Source organism: Oncorhynchus mykiss, chromosome 23 (genome assembly GCF_057628025.1).
Source record: "Oncorhynchus mykiss isolate SJ-2025 chromosome 23, ASM5762802v1, whole genome shotgun sequence".
NCBI lineage: Eukaryota > Metazoa > Chordata > Actinopteri > Salmoniformes > Salmonidae > Oncorhynchus > Oncorhynchus mykiss.
The window spans coordinates 6,012,338-6,033,176 of NC_143044.1; the positions used below are offsets into that span (position 1 = coordinate 6,012,338).

At 43.2% G+C, this 20,839-nt stretch overlaps 1 pseudogene; it reads right to left on the reverse strand.

The window, feature by feature from the left end:
- Window positions 1–14,818: 14,818 nt before the first annotated feature.
- LOC149972474 (uncharacterized) lies at window positions 14,819–20,486 on the reverse strand (annotated as a pseudogene).
- Window positions 20,487–20,839: the final 353 nt, after the last annotated feature.

Consider the following 20,839-nt stretch of genomic DNA (forward strand, 5'->3'; position numbering starts at 1 on the left):
TGTAGAACAGCCGCTGCAGACGGGACGGTGTACACGATCTCCAGCTACTTTGCATGTGTTGGAGCTGGCATGGCACACCAGGTGTGACCGGCAGCTGGCCTCTCAACCACAGACATGAGGAGGGTAATAACACTCCATTACTATCCTGCTGTTCTCAGTCAGAGCTGGTTGTTGTGGGTGTGTTGTAGCCTATTAAGTATTGCCAAATCATTCTTCATTTAATTTGTTTTTCTATTTGTTCCAAGTGATTAATTCACCAGATGTTTCTACTTTTTACTTAGTAAACAGTACAGAACATGACAAAGTAGCCTATGTTCTTTCATAGTTCTGACTATATGAAATTGATATCTCTATTCCTTTGAAACCAAGTACAAGTCCAGTTGTTGAAACTGGTTATGCTCTACCGAAGGGTTCGTAATCAAACCGACTGATGTTTCTCATAAAGTTAGCAACATTTAGTCAGCAATTCGGCACACTCACTGCAATTGCGCTGTGGTCGGGTGATTGAGAGTTAACAGTTTTGTGTAGAAAAGAGACCATTAACAGTGCCCTTAATAGGGAGAAGAAAAGAGGAGGGAGTGAGGCAGAGAGAAGGAGTAGAGGAAAATAAAGTTGGTGATTTGCCATTTACATTAGCTGGGGCTAGGGGGGGTTGTCTTTGCAAAGCTTATAATAGCCTTCTGCCCCTTTCCTTTTATTATTCAAACAGAGAGGGGGGGAAAGCAAGTGGAAATGGCCCTAAAAAAACAGTATAGATATGTGAGGAGGTTTGCGTAGAACGTGATAACGGTTCAGGTACTGTCATGTTTTCCATGGGCCCCACTAAATACTACATTGTTAGCCCTGGACAGGATATCCCACAGGGGAATGACGGGTGGGGGGTAGTAGGGTTGTTGTTTGCATTTGCGTGTTTGTGTGTGCGTGGGTGTGTGTGTTTTTGTCCCTTTTGCTGATATCGGACTCCAACTTCCAACTGGCTGAAGGCAGCCCCTCCCTCTCCACCTTGGGTAATGGAAAAAATTATGTAGGGATTCCAGTCTGAGAGCAAATATGTGCACTTTGACCCCTATCCCTCCACTGCTAAAATTCACTCACCTAAAAATAGAAAAACCTGGAAATAATAACACTTTCTCAGGTTTCAAGAGCTGTGATTCAGCCCTTTTAAGACTGTGACAACAATGTCTCAACTGTACATTTATATTTTTTTGGAATTCACTATACTTCAGAGTCCCAAATCCCAGTCTCAAGACATAACTTTTTCAATCGCGTGGGAATGACCTGCAGCATAAAATCATTTGAACTCTCTGATAAAGACAGTGTGCATCATTATTTATCAACCTGGAAATCTACATAAACATGTGATGTTCTAAGCAGCATATTCCTTTTATATCTTCATCTGACACCTAACTACCAAGAGGGTAAATAAGAGGCAGTTGAAGTTGGAAGTTTACATACACCTTCGCCAAATACATTTAAACTCAGTTTTCCACAATTCCTGACATTTAATCCTAGTAAAAATTCCCTGTCTTAGGTCAGTTAGGATTACCACTTTTTTTTAAGAATGTGAAATGTCAGAATAATAGTAGAGATAATTATTTATTGCAGCTTTAGTTTCTTTCATTACATTCCCAGTGGGTCAGAAGTTTACATTCACTCAATTAGTATTTGATAGCATTGCCTTTAAATTGTTTAACTTGGGTCAATCGTTTCAGGTAACCTTCCACAAGCTTCCCACAATAAGTTGGGTGAATTTTGGCCCATTCCTCCTGACAGAGCTGGTGTAACTGAGTCAGGTTTGTAGGCCTCCTTGCTCGCAGACACATTTTCAGTTCTGCCCACAAATGTTGAATAGGATTGAGGTCAGGGCTTTGTGATGGCCACTCCAATACCTTGAATTTGTTGTCCTTAAGCCATTTTGCCACAACATTGGAAGTATGCTTGGGGTCATTGTCCATTCAGAAGACCCATTTGCGACCGAGCTTTAATTTCCTGACTGATGTCTTGAGATGTTGCTTCAATGTATCCACATAATTTTCCTTCCTCATGAAGCCATCTATTTTGTGAAGTGCACCAGTCCCTCCTGCAGCAACGCACCCCCACAACATGAGCTGCCATACCCGTGCTTCATGGTTGGGATGGTGTTCTTTGGCTTGCAAGCCTCCCCCTTTTTCCTCCAAACATAACGATGGTCATTATGGCCAAATAGTTCTATTTTTGTTTCAACAGACCAGAGGACATTTCTCCCCAAATTACAATCTTTGTCCCCATGTGCAGTTGCCAACCGTAGTCTGGCATTTTTATGGCGGTTTTGGAGCAGTGGCTTCTTCCTTGCTGAGCGGCCTTTCAGGTTATGTCGATATCCGACCCGTTTTACTGTACTTGTTTCCTCCAGCATCTTCACAAGGTCCTTTGCTCTGGGATTGATTTGTACTTTTCGCACCAAAGTACGCGTCTCCTTCCTGTGCGGTAGATGGTTGCGTGGTCCCATTGTGTTTATACTTGCGTACTATTGTTTGTACAGTTGAACGTGGTACCTTCAGGCGTTTGGAAATTGCTCCCAAGGATGAACCAGACTTGTGGAGGTCTACAATTTTGTTTTTGAGGTCTTGGCTGATTTCTTTTGATTTTCCCATGAGTTTGAAGGTAGGCCTTGAAATACATCCACAGATACACCTCCAATTGACTCAAATGATGTCAATTAGCCTATGAGAAGCTTCTTAAGCCATGACATAATTTTCTGGAATTTTCCAAGCTATTTAAAAGCACAGTCAACTCAGTGTATGTGAACTTCTTACCCACTGGAACTGTGATACAGTGAATTATAAGTGAAATTATCTGTCAGTAAACAATAGTTGAAAAAATTACTTGTGTCATGCCCAAAGTAGATGTCCTAACCGACTTGCCAAAACTATAGTTTGTTAACAATACATTTGTGGAGTGGTTGAAAAATGAGCTTTAACTACTCCAACCTAAGTTTATGTAAATTCCGACTTCAACTGTAGTAGGTAATAAAGGCCTGTGATGTGGTGTGTTTCTCATGCAAACAATTAGGTCTCTCTCTCACTCTCCGCATAGTTGTTGAAGTAGATCTATGGCTTAGGCTACACTGAGGCTATTCATGTCTTTTTCCTACACACTATGCACACAATTCAGCACGTGTACTCTGAGTGACTAGGGAGGTCCCTCTACTGATCTGGAACCTGGAAACAGCCCCCATCCCGCTCCACACAGCATAGCCACAAAGTCTATTTTCTGATGCTGGGGGCGGCAATTAACCCCGTCCATGATTTCAATTTGAGCAGTTCACAAAGTCTGCCTTCTCTGCCTGAACTGTACCCTTAAATTGATGACACATTTCTGCTACTCCCTTTCTTGGCCTGGGTGGATCCCACTGTGAGGCCGACCTATTTTGGTGCTCCCTTAGGAGAGGTCTATAATATCCCCCCCCTTCTAATTTACCCTCTTTCACCAATTAATTTGGAACGCTGCATTCTAGTGGGACAAAATGTCAGTTATTTTCTGAAAGAGGCTGGTGGACTAAATCAGGTTAATTCGAGAGGGATTGTGACTAATGAGATGTACTTGCTTCTGTAAAGTGGCTACTGTACTTATTTTATCATTTCACAAATTCAGCATGGTTTGACAGATGAATGCAAGGGCTCCACCACATGGCTTTCACCAGAACATTATCTGAACCAATGAAGGAACATTTGGAAAGTTTGAACTCTCTTGAGATCATGAGTTTGTGTCCTGTGTAAACCTCTGGTTTCCACTTGTAAATTATGGATACTCCCTCATTTGTGCTATAGAGTTTATACAGTGCATTCAGAAAGGATTCAGACCCATTGACTTTAATCAATTTTAGAATAAGGCTGTAATGTAACAAAATGTGGAAAAATAGTTTTTCCCCCTCATCAATCTACACACAATATCCCATAAAAACATTTTACATTTTTGCAAAAAAAATCAATACTGAAATATAACATTTACATAAGTATTCAGACCATTTACTCAGTACTTTGTTTTCGCACCTTTGGCAGTGATTATAGTATCGAGCCTTCTTGGGTATGACGCTACAAGCTTGGCACACCTGTATTTTGAGAGTTCATCCCATTCTTCTCTGCAGATCCTCTCAAGCGCTGTCAGGTTGGATGGGGAGCGTTGCTGCACAGCTATTTTCAGGTCTCTCCAGAGATGTTTGATCAGGTTCAAGTCCGGGCTCTGGCTGGGCCACTCAATGACATTCAGAGACTTGTCCCGAAGTCACTCCTGCATTGTCTTGGCTGTGTGCTTAGGGTTGTTGTCCTGTTGGAAGGTGAACCTTCGACCTAGTCTGAGGTCTTGAGTGCTCTGGAACAGGTTTTTATCAAGGATCTCAGTCTCCCAGTCCCTGCCGCTGAAAAGCATCACCACAGCATGACTCTGCCACCACCATGCTTCACCGTAGGGATGGTGCCAGGTTTCCTCCAGACGTGACCCTTGGCATTCAGGCCAAATAGTTCAATCTTGGTTTCATCAGACCAGAGATTCTTGTTTCTCATGGTCTAAGAGTCTAGGGGACTTTTGGCAAACTCCAAGCGGGCTGTCATGTGCCCACAGAGTGACCATCGGGTTCTTGGTCACCTCCCTGGCCAAGTTCCTTCTCCCCCGATTGCTCAGTTTAGCCGGGCGGCTGGAGTCTTGATGGTTCCAAACTTCTTCCATTTAAGAATGATGGCAGCCACTGTGTTCTTGGGGACCTTTAATGCTGGAGAAATATTTTGGTACCCTTCCCCAGATCTGTGCCTCGACTCAATCCTGTCTCGGAGCTCTACGGACAATTCCTTCCACCTCATGGCTTGGTTTTTGCTCTGCACTGTCAACTGTGGGAACTTATATATACAGGTGTCAATATAAATCATGTCCAATCAATTGAATTTACCACAAGTGGAATCCAATCAAGTTGTAGAAACATCTCAAGGATGATCAATGGAAACAGGATGCACCTGAGCTCAATTTCGAATCTCATAACAAACGGTCTGAACACTTATGTAAATAAGTTATTTCAGGTTTTTTTAAAGTGTACATTTTCAAACATTTCTATAAACCTGTTTCACTTTGTCATTATGGGATATTGTGTGTCGATTGATGGAGGACAATTCTTTATTTAATCAATTTTAGATTTGGGCTGTAACGTAACAAAATATTAACGTAACAAAATGTGGAAAAAGTCAAGGGGTCTGATTACTTTCCGAATGCACTGTAATTGGGAGCACAGAGAACATGCTTGACCTGTTGTTGTCTTGCCATACCAATTCTTGGCTGCAAGAAATGTGTAAACAACTATTTGGGGTGGGAATTGTTCAAAACTATAACTGTACAAAATATATTTCACCAAAGGACAGACAAGCTTCTCACACTTGGTGCGCTTTCATTAGCAAACAGTCAATCTCACACTGTCATTCCCACCCTAGAGAAATAGCCACCCTTACTAAGAAACAGAGAGGAGGTAGTAGCATTCAGACTAAGACCACCCCCTTCCCACTCTCTTATTTATTTTCCGCCTTATTCAAAACCTTAACTGGCAATTGTCAAATGACTTGCGACCTTCTCCTCCACAATCCAGAATCCTGGTAATGAGAAGGTGTGTTCTAAATATACTCTGCAGGATTTAGACTTTTTGTCGCTTGTCTAGCTAAGGGATTGTGAAGGTGTTGAAAACTGGCTTGTGTAGCTAGGTAACCACCATTGCCAAACTGGAAACAAACCCTTCTCTGTGCTCTGCTCAGACCCTTTATGCCCAACAGAGTTAGTCTTAATTGACATTAACTTATGGCCTTGCCCAGATAAAAATGTATGGGCTTCTTCCACCTTGTGACTGACAGATGTTTGCGCTGCAGCTCATTTTAGTCAACCGTCAACTGATTCTGGCAGATAAAGCATTATGACTACATACAGACAATACCAAACTGGATAATCATAAAAGGGACAACATTTGATTTTAGTCTTTACTGTTATAAACATCCTTTCACAGGACACTGTCTATTTCATTGAATTGGTATACATTTCACTGCTACGATAAACAAGCTGAATTTGTATAGAAAAACAGTGTGACATAAATGTCAAATCATAGCCAATCATGTAAAATACTGGTGAAAGATGTCCATTACATTAGTGTGCCACTTGTGTCAATTAATACACTCAATGGCTTTGTCTGAAAAACTTACATTCTTGCTATTCAGACCCTTTACTCAGTACTTTGTTTTCGCACCTTTGGCAGTGATTACAGCATTGAGTCTTCTTTGGTATGACGCTACAAGCTTGGCGCACCTGTATTTTGAGAGTTTATCCCATTCTTCTCTGATCCTCTCCTCCACCGAGCTTTGAGAGGTATTAAGGAATGAAGGATGGAGGAAGCAAAGATTTGACAGCTTGTGACTTTCAGACAAAGTGAGCATTTTTATCATTGCAATAACCTTACTGTTCCAGGGGATGGCAGTAATGATTAACACACACAACACAGTCAACAGTGTTGGCCACCAACTACAACTATAATTGTTCACCAAATACAAGAGGTAGAGACAAAAGGATACAACCTAAACATTATACTGTTGCTGCTTATGTTGCCACAGAGGTGCATATTGCCCCTAAAGAGAAGGGAGGAACCTGGGGAATCCTAGGTATATCACAGGATTTATCGTAGAATCATAGGCCCTATACTGTACTGGTCCATTCTGTATTTTGGTCCATTCAACTCCACACCTATGTGCTTTATCATAGCCAAGACAACTCTATACCCCGACAGCATCAGAGAAAGCCCCCTCTCCCTTGATCTGATCAGTCAATTGATTTATGATCTATTTAAGACTGGAATAGTAATGGAGGATAATTATGTGGTAGTGACAGGCATAGCGTTGCAAAAGTCTGGCAACTTTCCACAAAATGTTTTTTTTTTCTCTCCAGAAATCCTGGTTTGAGTATTCCGGATTTCCTGCTTATTTCTTCCTGATTGTTGGAATTTTCCAACCCTGTTTTCTGGAAAACCTGGAAATTTTGGGAACATTTATGACATTTTGCAACCCTAGAAAGGCCGTCTTCCTAGGCATGCAGGATGCCTTCCACATGAACAAGTTTCCGACAATTTCCGAGACTACTTTTTGACGTCGCTTTACCTTTATGTCCACTGGGTGACAGTCTCTTCACAGGCTCTAATAAACCTTTGGCTAACGGAGTAATCAGGAGGTAATCTAAATAACATTAGGCCATAGACTCCCCACATGGGTACAGATGTCAATTCAACATCTATTCCACGTTGGTTCAACGTAATTTGATTGAAATGACCTGGAAACACCGTTGATTCAACCTGTGTGCTCCCAGTGAGTCGACAGCCATAAAGTATTCCGGGTTGTTTGTTTCGGGTTTTGTGAGTTTTCCTCTGCCATGCTAACATATGAAGTGTATTCCTATAACATGCATTACAATTGGCTGTGTTTCAATAAAGTAGCAGATGGACAGAGATGTAGATACTAAACTGGAATTTCACATTATTTAGCCTACAGTAGCCTACACAATGGAAGTGGCTTCCCAAACCTGGTTAACCCCAGGTGTATTGGGTTGAGACAGGGTGGTATCAATTTATCACAATGGGTGCTGGGTAAAATCAAATTAGGTTGTTGATATGTAAGATAATGTCACATCTGACAGGTCTGGGACAGCTGTTTGGCCCCCTCTGAATGTCCTCTCTCACAGAGGGAGGTGTTTGTGCCTTTGTGACAGCTGTTATTACCCCCTCCTCCTTCTCCACCTCCTCCCCCTCTGCTTTCCGCTTCATTACTTCTCCTTATAACCTCTCTCACATTACTTTTGATATTGTTTACTAAAATTGCATTGGCCAGCGCTGTAATTTCATAATATATGCTATTTACAAAACAGTAAACGGAGTCTTTTTCCCTTTAAGGAGTGGCATTTCCAATATCATGCATACTGCCACACACATGCACGCATGCAGGGACACACACCCCCCTCCCCTGGATCCTGTTAACATCACACCCATGCGCAACGCTCATATATCAGGTTTTATCAAATATTAGGATTGGCTGGCTATGGCTATATGATTCATGGTGAAGTTTCCGTGGTATCTCTTGACTTGTATGCTATGCTTGTTTCCCATTGTGTTTGACTGTTTGATCTAGGACAATGCTCCGGTCAAATTCCTTGATAAAAGAGTACAGATTAGCCAGAGGATGCAGGTTCTAGAAGATTTTCAAGAGCCCACAGGCTACAGCGGACAAACTAGTGTGGCTGAATGAGCTACAGTAAATTACTGTAATAGGTTCTCACACACACATACAGTACATGCAGTGCCTTTAGAAATAATGAATCCCCGTGACTTATTCCACGTTTTATTGTTACAGCCCAAATTCAAAATGGATTAAATTGATTTATATTCTCACCAATCTGCACACAATACCACATAATGACAAAGTGAAAACATGTATTTAGACATTTTAGTAAATGTATTGAAATGAAATACAGAAATATCAAATGTACATATAGTACCAGTCAAAAGTTTGGACAGCAGTCAACGAATGCACAGCGGAAAGGCTCTGGAGCAACGAACCGCCCTTGCTGTCTCTGCTTGGCCGGTTCCCCTCTCTCCACTGGGATTCTTTGCCTCAAAACCTATTACAGGGGCTGAATCACTGGCTTACTGGGGCTCTCTCATACCGTCCCTGGGAGGCGTGCGTCACCTGAGTGGGTTGAGTCACTGATGTGATCTTCCTGTCTGGGTTGGCGCCCCCTCTTGGGTTGTGCCGTGGCTGAGATCTTTGTGGGCAATACTCAGCCTTGTCTCAGGATGGTAAGTTGGTGGTTGAAGATATCCCTCTAGTGGTGTGGGGGCTGTGCTTTGGCAAAGTGGGTGGGGTTATATCCTTCCTGTTTGGCCGTGTCCGGGGGTGTCCTCGGATGGGGCCACAGTGTCTCCTGACCCCTCCTGTCTCAGCCTCCAGTATTTATGCTGCAGTAGTTTATGTGTCGGGGGGCTAGGGTCAGTTTGTTATATCTGGAGTACTTCTCCTGTCCTATTCGGTGTCCTGTGTGAATTTAAGTGTGCTCTCTCTAATTCTCTCTTTCTTTCTCTCTCTCGGAGGACCTGAGCCCTAGGACCATGCCTCAGGACTACCTGACATGATGACTCCTTGCTGTCCCCAGTCCACCTGGCCGTGCTGCTGCTCCCGTTTCAACTGTTCTGCCTCATTATTATTTGGCCATGCTGGTCATTTATGAACATTTGAACATCTTGGCCATGTTCTGTTATAATCTCCACCCGGCACAGCCAGAAGAGGACTGGCCACCCCACATAGCCTGGTTCCTCTCTAGGTTTCTTCCTAGGTTTTGGCCTTTCTAGGGAGTTTTTCCTAGCCACCGTGCTTCTACACCTGCATTGCTTGCTGTTTGGGGTTTTAGGCTGGGTTTCTGTACATCACTTTGAGATATCAGCTGATGTACGAAGGGCTATATAAATAAATTTGATTTGATTTGATATGTGGGAAATCCTTCAAGACTGTTGGAAAATAATTCCTTGTGAAGCTGGTTGAGAGAATGCCAAGAGTGTGCAAAGCTGTCATCAAGGCAAAGGGTGGCTACTTTGAAGGATCTCAATTTAAATACACAGTGCCTTGCGAAAGTATTCGGCCCCCTTCAACTTTGCGACCTTTTGCCACATTTCAGGCTTCAAACATAAAGATATAAAACTGTATTTTTTTGTGAAGAATCAACAACAAGTGGGACACAATCATGAAGTGGCATTTATTGGATATTTCAAACTTTTTTAACAAATCAAAAACTGAAAAATTGGGCGTGCAAAATTATTCGGCCCCTTTACTTTCAGTGCAGCAAACTCTCTCCAGAAGTTCAGTGAGGATCTCTGAATGATCCAATGTTGACCTAAATGACTAATGATGATAAATACAATCCACCTGTGTGTAATCAAGTCTCCGTATAAATGCACCTGCACTGTGATAGTCTCAGAGGTCCGTTAAAAGCGCAGAGAGCATCATGAAGAACAAGGAACACACCAGGCAGGTCCGAGATACTGTTGTGAAGAACTTTAAAGCCGGATTTGGATACAAAAAGATTTCCCAAGCTTTAAACATCCCAAGGAGCACTGTGCAAGTGATATTGAAATGGAAGGAGAATCAGACCACTGCCAATCTACCAAGACCTGGCCGTCCCTCTAAACTTTCAGCTCATACAAGGACAATACTGATCAGAGATGCAGCCAAGAGGCCCATGATCACTCTGGATGAACTGCAGAGATCTACAGCTGAGGTGGGAGACTCTGTCCATAGGACAACAATCAGTCGTATATTGCACAAATCTGGCCTTTATGGAAGAGTGGCAAGAAGAAAGCCATTTCTTAAAGATATCCATAAAAAGTGTCGTTTAAAGTTTGCCACAAGCCACCTGGGAGACACACCAAACATGTGGAAGAAGGTGCTCTGGTCAGATGAAACCAAAATTGAACTTTTTGGCAACAATGCAAAACGTTATGTTTGGCGTAAAAGAAAGAGGAGTGGGAGGCCCCGGTGCACAACTGAGCAAGAGAACAAGTACATTCGTGTTTAGTTTGAGAAACAAACGCCTCACAGGTCCTCAACTGGTAGCGTCATTAAATGGTACCCGCAAAACACCAGTCTCAACGTCAACAGTGAAGAGGCGACTCCGGAATGCTGGCCTTCTAGGCAGGGTTGCAAAGAAAAAGCCATATCTCAGACTGGCCAATAAAAATAAAATAATAAGATGGGCAAAAGAACACAGACACTGGACAGAGGAACTCTGCCTAGAAGGCCAGCATCCAGGAGTCCCCTCCTCACTGTTGACGTTGAGACGGGTGTTTTGCGGGTACTATTTAATGAAGCTGCCAGTAGTTGCGGAGAGTCCCTGTAATCCTAGATTCAGATCATTCAGGCGAGAGAAAACATCACCCAGATCCCAGATAGGCCAGTCGTGTGAGAAACTCGTCATCATGCAAGCGGTCAGACAAGTGAAAATTATGGTCAGCTAAGAAAACTTTAAGCTTGTCTCTCAATTCTAAAAAACGTGTCAATACTTTGCCCCTTGATAACCAGCACACTTCTGTATGTTGTAAAAGCGTTACATGGTTGCTGCCAATATCATTGCATAGTGCAAAAAATACACGAGAGGTCAGGAGCCTTCTTTAACAAAGTTTTCACTGTAGTGTCCAAAACGTCTTTCAAGCTGTCAGGCATTCCCTTGGCAGCAAGAGCCTCTCGGTGGATGCTGCAGTGTACCCAAGTGGCGTCGAGACCAACTGCTTGCATGCGCGTTACCACTCCACTATGTCACCTTGTCATCACTTTTGCGCCATCAGTACAGATACCAACATGAGCAGCAGCTACGTTTGGCTACATACGGTTAGTAGAATTCCTGTGAGAGAGTAACAGTTAATGTGATTGGATGTTAATTATTTGACTAGGCTACCTGTATTTGACATTGTTTTATTTAGCTGAATAGTAGATGCTTTCATTTTATTTTTGGCAGTGAAATGAGGCCAACCAGGCGAGAAAAAAAACTCACCCAAATGTGTAGCCCCTTTGGAAAATGTAAATGAACTGTTTGAAAAATGTTCAAGAAAAGTTACTTAAAATTATATATTGTTTTAATGTGAATCACATTTTTATTTCGCGTATCCCCAATGGAAACGCGTACCCCAGTTTGGGAATACCTGCCATATAGTGTAACCTGTACTATTTCAAAACAATTACTGGTGATTCTTCACCACCAGAGGTCATTGATAGCACAAGCTGAAATTGACAGGGTACCAGCAAAGGTGGAATTTTACAGTACTGTTAGTAATGTGGTCGTAGACACCAATGAGCTGGTAAATGCAAATTTAATCGATTAATCAATGTTATTAATGAATCATACCTGTCTAGGCTATTTGGGAATTAAACTTTAATTAACCTGAAAACTTTATCGAAGTTCATGTGGAAAAGTTTAACAATGTCTCATAGGTTGGAACACATCACTTTGTGTATTACCTCAATAAACGACCTGAAAAGGTAGTATGGCAATTTAACTTATGTATTACATTGAATGAGACAATGGTATCCAATCAGTTGAGATTTGTTGGATACCATACAGTGTAACCCAAATTATTTAAAAGCAATTACTGCCAATTCTTCACCAGAGGTCACTGATAGCACAAGCTGAAATCACACGGGATCCGCCCGGGGGGGATTTCACTTTGAACAAAGGGGGAAAACAAAAATGGATGCTCCCCCTTTGTTAGCTTAGCATCTGGTGCAATGCTTAGCTTCACTTGTGCGGGATTTCCTTTTCCCAGCACAAGGAAATGTCCCTCCAACAAGGGAACAGGCTTACTAAGGGACATCTCACGTTCAACCCTTGAGCTCTTCACGTTACCAAAATGCGAGAGGTAGAGAGATAATGCTTTGTTTCGGTGACACAAATATATCTACATTTCCGTAATGGCCGGCTCATATGTCCTCTGCTCTAGAAATGACTTATGACCGAGTCTAATTGCTTCTGAATGCGATCGACAGAAATAACACTATGTTGGGCCCAACTAAGATTATTCTCAGAATGCCTGCATTGGCTGGTACATTTGCCCTAGCTCGTAGCATTCAGTAAATACCCCCACACACTGATTTGTCAGATATGCAACATGAGTGGTTCTCTACCTACCAGTATCGTGGTGAAAAGGAAAAACCTCGCACACGCCCCTCTCAACAATAGTCCTGCCTATAGCTATTATTGGCGTATACGTATCTTGCTACACAATTGGTATGGAATTCATTCAAAAGTGAGGCCTAGTTTTATCTTAGACTCCTCACAGGGGCCACCATATAAATATGTCTTAACATTGTATTGATTAATGTGACGACTGCTGTTCATCGAATGATTACCTGTTTACAATTACGTGATTCAATTAATCAGGTAATTTTTAACTCCGTAACCTGGGGCACCATGGAAAAACTTTGTTTTTATTGAGTTTCCATTTCCCAAATTAACTAAACGAATATCAGAATATCGATTTTACAGCAGTCGCTAATTAATCAATTTCCTCTAGTCTCATCCTGAACATTGCATAATTCTGTCACGACTTCTGCCGAAGTTGGTCCCTCTCCTTGTTCGGGTGGCGTTTGGCGATCGAAGTCATCGACCTTCTAGCTATCGCCGATCCACTTTTCATTTTCTATCGGTTTTGTCTTGTTTTCCATCACACCTGGTTCCAATTCCATCAATTACATGTTGTGTATTTAACCCTCTGTTCCCCCCATGTCCTTGTCTGTAATTGTTTGTTGTAGTGCTTGTGCACGATATGCTGGTATTTACCAGGTTTTGTTTGACTCATTTATTATTATTATTCTGTTGATGGTGGTTTATGGTTATTAAACACAACTGTTGTAAATCAGTTTCCGCTCTCCTGGGCTTGACTTCTCTGCCGCCAGTAGCATCGCATTACAAATTCGTAAATCTGCACAAACCCGAGTCTCTCACTAAATCATTCCGTAACACACCAATTGAGTTGATTATTGATTATAACTTAGTACAATGAAACAGGTCCCTTGCAGGCCAACGCAATATGACCCGTGTTACACAAAATTGGGATTTTAGAAAGAGAGGGTGCACGAGAGAAAATAACACTTGGATACATTTGTAAACTAAACTTAGTTTAGCCCTAACACCTTGCCCCGAACTGCCGCGCTTATGGGTCAGAATATAATGATATAATTACTTGTCAAAGGTCTCCGATGGGGTCTCTCTTTTCCTCTGATGGCGGCACTTCTTTCATTACCGGGTGTAAGTCTCTGATTGTCCACACAATGTCAGTGTCCTTTCTCTTAGTGGTCTGTTTCCTCACCCTCGTTCTGAAAAGGGGTCTTCTCCGAATGGCTAATCAGCAGTGTATAGATTTTCCAGCGTGGGAGTGAAAGCAGTGTAGACACACAATTCCTTGGATAGAATAACCAGGTGGTCCTGCTTGAATTCACCCTCTTAGACACAGCTACTGATCTGTAGCATAGATTGTTGAGGTTCTTTTGTCTTCTTCAACCTCGTGTTGCGTTTTGGGGTTGCGACTACTCGGCCCTTGGCTGCGACTGCTCGGACCTTGGCTGCAGCGCATGGTCACCTAGTCTCAATTGTAAATTCTTAACTCACAAGTTTATACCCCCGGCTCACAAAGGGGAGTTTCCGTCTTTATGCCAAGTTCTCTATATCTATATCATATCTAGTTAGGAGGCAAGGTATGGATTGACTCAGATCTATTTTAGACAACTAACTTCATATTTCATCTTTATAAAAACATTATTTGATCTGGACACTTTCCACACAATGCACAATATTCAAACATCAGGTACATTTTATGAAAACTCTTCAAGTTACAATGTTTTCGTTATAATATCGTCATTTAACTTTAAATAACATAACAAAAATGACATTAGTTTTCATATTCCATCTATCATTGTAACCACCATTTTGGCTGGTGAAATATATTGTCCCAAAGTCCATTTACTGCATGTTGCTGTTCTGAGGTAAATTCTGCATAGGGCCCACTCAGACATTCCAATCCTCCATACTGAGAGGACAAAGGATTCGTCTGCTGCGTTAAGATTTAGAATGGGCGTGAGGTGTCATAACCCACCTCCCTTTTCCCCACCTTGAGTGATATATGTGTATTGCAATAACACATCTCACCAGATTGGGCCTGCTGGATGGTCGGGATTTCTTCCTAAGGATTAGCCCTCTGACTCCCTGGTCTGCAACTCTGCAGTGTTAAATAAAAATGGTTAAAACTGTGTGTTGTTATTCTTAAGACATTTGTCTTAGAAGTCTGGATTTCCTGAATTTGAAAATGCCCAAAACGAAACTGTTCGTTCTCTCTCTCTCTCTCTCTCTGATGGTATCTAAATGCATGGATGATAATTCGGCCGAGAACAGTGTGTACCTCAACAGCCCCTGTTGTGGGCCTCCTGGATGATGTCTAGTCTCAGAGTTGTCTTGACAATGTGTTGTGGGAACTTATGTTGTTTCTCTAGATTGGCTGTAAGCTGCCAGCCTGAGTAGTCACTAGGATCCCTGTTGGTAGATTGGATCGGGACCCTGGTTGCTCTCCAGCTCTGATGAAAGCAATCTTGTGAGTGGTGGGCCGTACTTACTTGCTGCTAATTCCTGTGCAGATTGCTTCTGTGATAGTCTGGAGAACCTGGTAATAGCACCAGCGGTAACAGCCCACTCCCAGAACTTTTGGACAGCAGCTCAGGATGTGCTCCAATGTTAATCTCTTGGAGCATAACGAGCATGCAGAAGACTCCACTTTGCACCTAGGAGAACAGGTTAAATGGTCTGTGAAGGACATTGTACACTGCCTGGATCAGGAACTTGATTCTGCCTGCCAAAGGTCAGTCCACATGACTTTCCTCTCCACTGCCTGCTCCCACCTTGTCCAGGCTCCTTGCTGACTCATTCCGACTGTTTTGCTGGACCTCTCCTCTTCCACAGCTACTCTCCCCTCCTCCTGAACCAGCCTGCGTCTCTCCTTCCCCTTAGCAGTGTCATACTTAAGAAGGTTCCCAGACCGTCTCTTCCCCTGATCACTGCTCCCACCAGGAGGATCTGGGGATCTGGTGACCCATGCCAAATCTTTTCAGTCTCCTGATGTTTGCAGGTGTTGTTGTGCCCTCTTCACGACTGTCTTGGTGTGTTTGGACCATGATAGTTCATTGGTGATGTGGACACCAAGGAATTTTAAACTCTCGACCAGCTCCACTACAGCCCCGTCAATGTTAATGGGGGCCTGTTCGGCCCGTCTTTTCCTGTAGTCAACGATCAGATCCTTTGTCTTGTTCACATTGAGGTAGAGGTTTTTGTCCTGGCACCATACTGCCAGGTCTCTGACCTCCCTATAGGTCTCATCATTGACGGTGATCAGGCCTACCACTGTTGTGTCATCAGCAAACTTAATGATGATGTTGGAGTCGTGCTTGGCCATGCAGTCGTGGGTAAATAGGGAGTACAGGAGGGGACTAAGCACGCACCCCTGAGGGGCCCCATGTTAAGGAGTAGTGTGGCAGATGTGTTGTTGCCTACCCTTACCACCTTGGGGTGGCCCGTCAGAAAGTCCTGGATCCAATTACAGAGCGAGGTGTTTAGTCGCAGGGTCCTTAGCTTAGTGAAGAGCTTTGTGGGCACTACGCTGAGCTGAAGTCAATGAACAGGATTCTCCCATAGGTGTTCCTTTTGTTCAGGTGGGAAAGGGCAGTGTGGAGTGCGATTGTGTCATCTGTGGATCTGTTGGGGTGGTATGCCAATTAGAGTGGGTCTAGGGTTTCCGGGATGATGGTTTTGATGTGAGCCATGACCAGGCTTTCAAAGCACTTCATGACTACCGACGTGAGTGCTAGGGGGCGGTAGTCATTTAGGCAGGTTCCCTTAATTTTTTGGGGCACAGGGACTATGGTGGTCTGCTTGAAACATGTAGGTATTACAGACTCGGTCAGGAAGAGGTTAAAATGTCAGTGAAGACACTTGCCAGTTGGTCCGCGCATGCTCTGTGTACAAGTTCTTGTAATCAGTCTGGCCCCCGCAGCCTTGTGAATGTTGACATGTTTAAAGGTCTTGCTCACATAGGCTACGGAGAGCGTGATCACATGGTTGCCTGGGCAGCTGGTGCTCTCATGCATGCTTCAGCGTTGCTTACCTCGAAAGCGAGTATAAAAGGCATTTCGCTCATCTGGTAGGCTCACGCCACTGGGCAGCTTGCGGCTCCCCTTTGTAGTCCGTAATAGTTTGCAAGCCCTGCCACATCCAACGAGCGTCAGAGCCGCTGTAGTAGGATTCAATCTTAGTCCTGTATTGACGTTTAGCCTTTTGGCTAAAAGATGGTTCGTCTGAGGGCATAGCGGGATTTCTTATAAGCGTCCCGATTAGTGTCCCACTCTTTGAAAGTGGTAGCTCTAGCCTTTAGCTCGGTGTGGATGTTGCCTGCAATCCGTGGCTTCTGGTTGGGATATAACCACTACCGTTCAAAAGTTTGGGGTCACTTAGAAATGTCCTTGTTTTTGAAAGAAAACCAATTTTTTTTGTCCATTTAAAATAACTGAGCAAGAGGACAAGTGTCTATTTTGAGAAACAGATGCCTCACAAGTCCTCAACTGGCAGCTTCATTAAATAGTACCCGCAAAACACCCGTCTCAAAGTCAACAGTGAAGGGGTGACTTCTGGATGCTGGCCATCTAGGCAGAGTTGCAAAGAAAAAGCCATATCTCAGACTGGCCAATAAAAATAAATAATTAAGATGGGCAAAAGAACACAGACACTGGATAGAGGAATTATGCCTAGAAGGCCCGCATCCTGGAGTTGGCTCAACGTCAACAGTGAAGAGATGGTGTTTTGCGGGTACTATTTAATGAAGCTGCCAGTTGAGGACTTGTGAGGCGTCTGTTTCTCAAACTTAACACTCTAATGTACTTGTCCTCTTGCTCAGTTGTACAACGGGGCCTCCCACTCCTCTTTCTATTTTGGTTAGGGCCAGTTTGCTCTGTTCTGTGAAGGGACTAGTACAAAGCGTTGTATGAGATCTTCAGTTTCTTGGCAATTTCTCGCATGGAATAGCCTCCATTTCTCAGAACAAGAATAGACTGACAAGTTTCAGAAGAAAGTTCTTTGTTTCGGGCCATTTTGAGCCTGTAATCCAACCCACAAATGCTGATGCTCCAGATATTAGTCTAAAGAAAGCCAGTTTTATTGCTTATTTTATTAGCACCGCAGTTTTCAGCTGAGCTAACATAATTGCAAAAAGGGTTTTCTAATTATCAATTTGCTTTTTGAAATTATAAACTTGGATTAGCTAACACAACGTGCCATTGGAACACAGGAGTGATGGTTGCTGATAATGGGCCTTTGTACGCCTCTATAGATAATCCAAAAAAATCTGCCGTTTCGAGCTAAAATAGTCATTTACAACATTAACAATGTCTACACTGTATTTATGATCATTTTTTTGTTATTTTAATGGACAAAAAATGTATTATTTCAAAACAAGGCCATTTCTAAGTCATCCCCAAACTTTGAACGGTAGTGTACGTACGGTCACTCTGGTGACAACGTCATCTATGCACTTATTGATGAAGTCGGTGACTGAGTTGGCATACTGCCATTGGATGAATCCCAGAACATATTCCAGTCTGTGCTAGCAAAACAGTCCTGTAGCGTAGCATCCGTGTCATCTTACCACTTCCATATTGAGCGAGTCACTGGTACTTCCTGTTTTAGTTTTTGCTTGTAAGCAGGAATCAGGAGGATAGAATTATGGTCTCCGGCCACTTGAGCGCCGCTTCTGGAGCATTTTCTTGTTGGTTTATGGCCTTATCCAGTTTGCTGAGTTCGGTCTTAGTGCCAGCATCTTGGTAGATAGTGTGGTCTACAGCTTATCATGAGGTAATCTATCTCAGGCGAGCAATCCCTTGACACTTCCTTAATATTAGACATTGCTCTCCAGCTGTCATTGACAAATAGACACACACCCCCACCCCTCGTCTTACCTGACGTAGCTGTTCTGTCCTGCCGATGCATGAAAAACCCAGCCAACTGTATATTATCTGTGTCGTCGTTCAGTCACGACTCAGTAAAACATAAGAAATTACCATTTTTAATGTCCCGTTGGTAGGATAGTTTTGCATGGAGATTGTAGAGGCGGGATACCCGCTCGCCAACGAATTCTCACAAGGCACCTGATCTCCGCCCCCTGTATTTCTGTCTTTTCTTCACGTGAATGACAGGGATTTTTGGCCTGGTCTCGGAGAAGCCGTATATCCTTTGCGTCAGACTCATTAAAGAAAATGTCTTTGTCCAGTTCGAGGTGAGTAATCGCTGTTCTGATATCCAAAAGCTTTTTTCGGTCATAAGAGACGGTAGCAGCAACCTTATGTATGAAATAAGTTACAAACAATGCAAAAAAAAACACAAAATAGCACAGTTGGTTAGGAGCCCGTAAAACGGCAGCCATCCCATCCGGTTCCTTTATGATTCACTCAGATCCCAGACGTTCCTGAAGGCATTGCTGCAATAAATATAGGATTTGTTATGTAGCCCTTTACACTTGTACCCTGCAACTTTAGCAAATGTTTTGTTGTCTGTCATTTTTTTTTGTCTCATACCTACCCAAGAAATATTCTTATTATGTTACTGATTATATCCAGAGTATTTTCAGATTTGGTAAATATTTCTGCTTCTCTTACTGTTGTGTCCTCATCTTTGTCTAATACTTTTCCAAACTGTTCCCTTTCAATTGCTACCATGGTTATGCATATGCATTTCATATTTGTTCTGTAAGAAACATTTCAATTTAGCCCTATCCATATCAGCCAATTCCCACTAGTGTCAAGGGTTAATGTACCACAACCACAATTTCCCATGTGTTTTGGAATTGAAATATGGAGATGGTTGAGATACCTCAGCAAGTCCAGACCCTCTGACCTGATGCCTTGGCGGGAGCCCTTTGAGTTGTACACTCTGATCTGCTTGGACGCACCATCAAATACCTGTCGAATATATTAACTACATGCGTATTTCATGACATGACATTAACATGACATTAAATTAGTCTTAGGTCTTCAATATGTCGCAAATTTTAAGTGGACACGCACCTAAAGGGTGTAATGGTCCCCTTTCTCAGTATCAGCTCCCACGCACCGAGGAAGAAGGTAAAGTAATTCAGTTCAGTCAATCTGCATTTCAGACCTTCAGGTAACAAGACATGGACATGTCTGCTGTTAGTCCAACTACATTTTGACAACCTTCCTCGCCACATTCTCAACAGTAGAGATGGGGACATTGTAGCTGAGCAGAGACCCGAGTATCCTCAGGAGGATGCCATGCTGGTACATCCACACCTTGAACTTGCCGGGCAGTCCTGACCAGCGAACCACTTTCAGCCAACTCTCCAGCTCCTGACAGGTGGCCTGGATCTTTCAGGCAAGGTGTTCACTGGCTTTTCTGAGATGGACGGGATCGGTGTTCCTGCGATGTTGAAGCGGAATCTGTCCACGACATTGCCCTTCAACACCAGCGACCTCAATTTTTCCCATCCAATCAGCTGGCACTGACTCTGTGGTGACTGTCAGGTTGTCCATGAAGGCTCTGATTGGTGGTTGTTGCACCACAGATTTGGTTCAGGGTACCCGGCACTCAGCTTCAGCAGACTTCACAATCATGTTCATTGCCAGGGCAAACAGGATCACGGAGATGGTGTAGCCTGTGATTCCCACCTTCAGTCTGTGCCACTCTGATGTTACTGACCCTGATGAGACTCTCATGCTGAACCGTCCGTAGTAGACCAGAATGAGGTCTGCCACTTTGCCTGGGACATGGTGTTTGGTAATTGTATACTGCACCAGCTTGTGGGGCATCAATCCGTAGCCAGAACACAGCCAGTTCTCCCTTGTTCTCTCACGCATTGCTGATGAGCTAGGTCACCACTCCTGTGTGCTCCAGACAACCAGACATTTTTGAGATGCCTAATTTTTGCACTGAAGTGTCAATGTAGCTGTTGTTGGAGAGGAAGTCTGCCAGCCGCCTAGTTACAATGCTGAAGAAAATCTTCCCTTTGACACTTAGTAAGAAGATGATCCCGAACTGGTCAATTCTCTTGGACTATTCTTCGTTTGGGATTATGGTGACCACATTTAAAATACCCAAATGATTTCACGGGGCACTAGCAGGATAGTGTAGCCTGCCGGATCCAGTAGAAACACGTGGAGGTGCCAGGGTCTGTAAGGTGGGGTGACCCTGGGCCTGGCTTCTCCTGCGT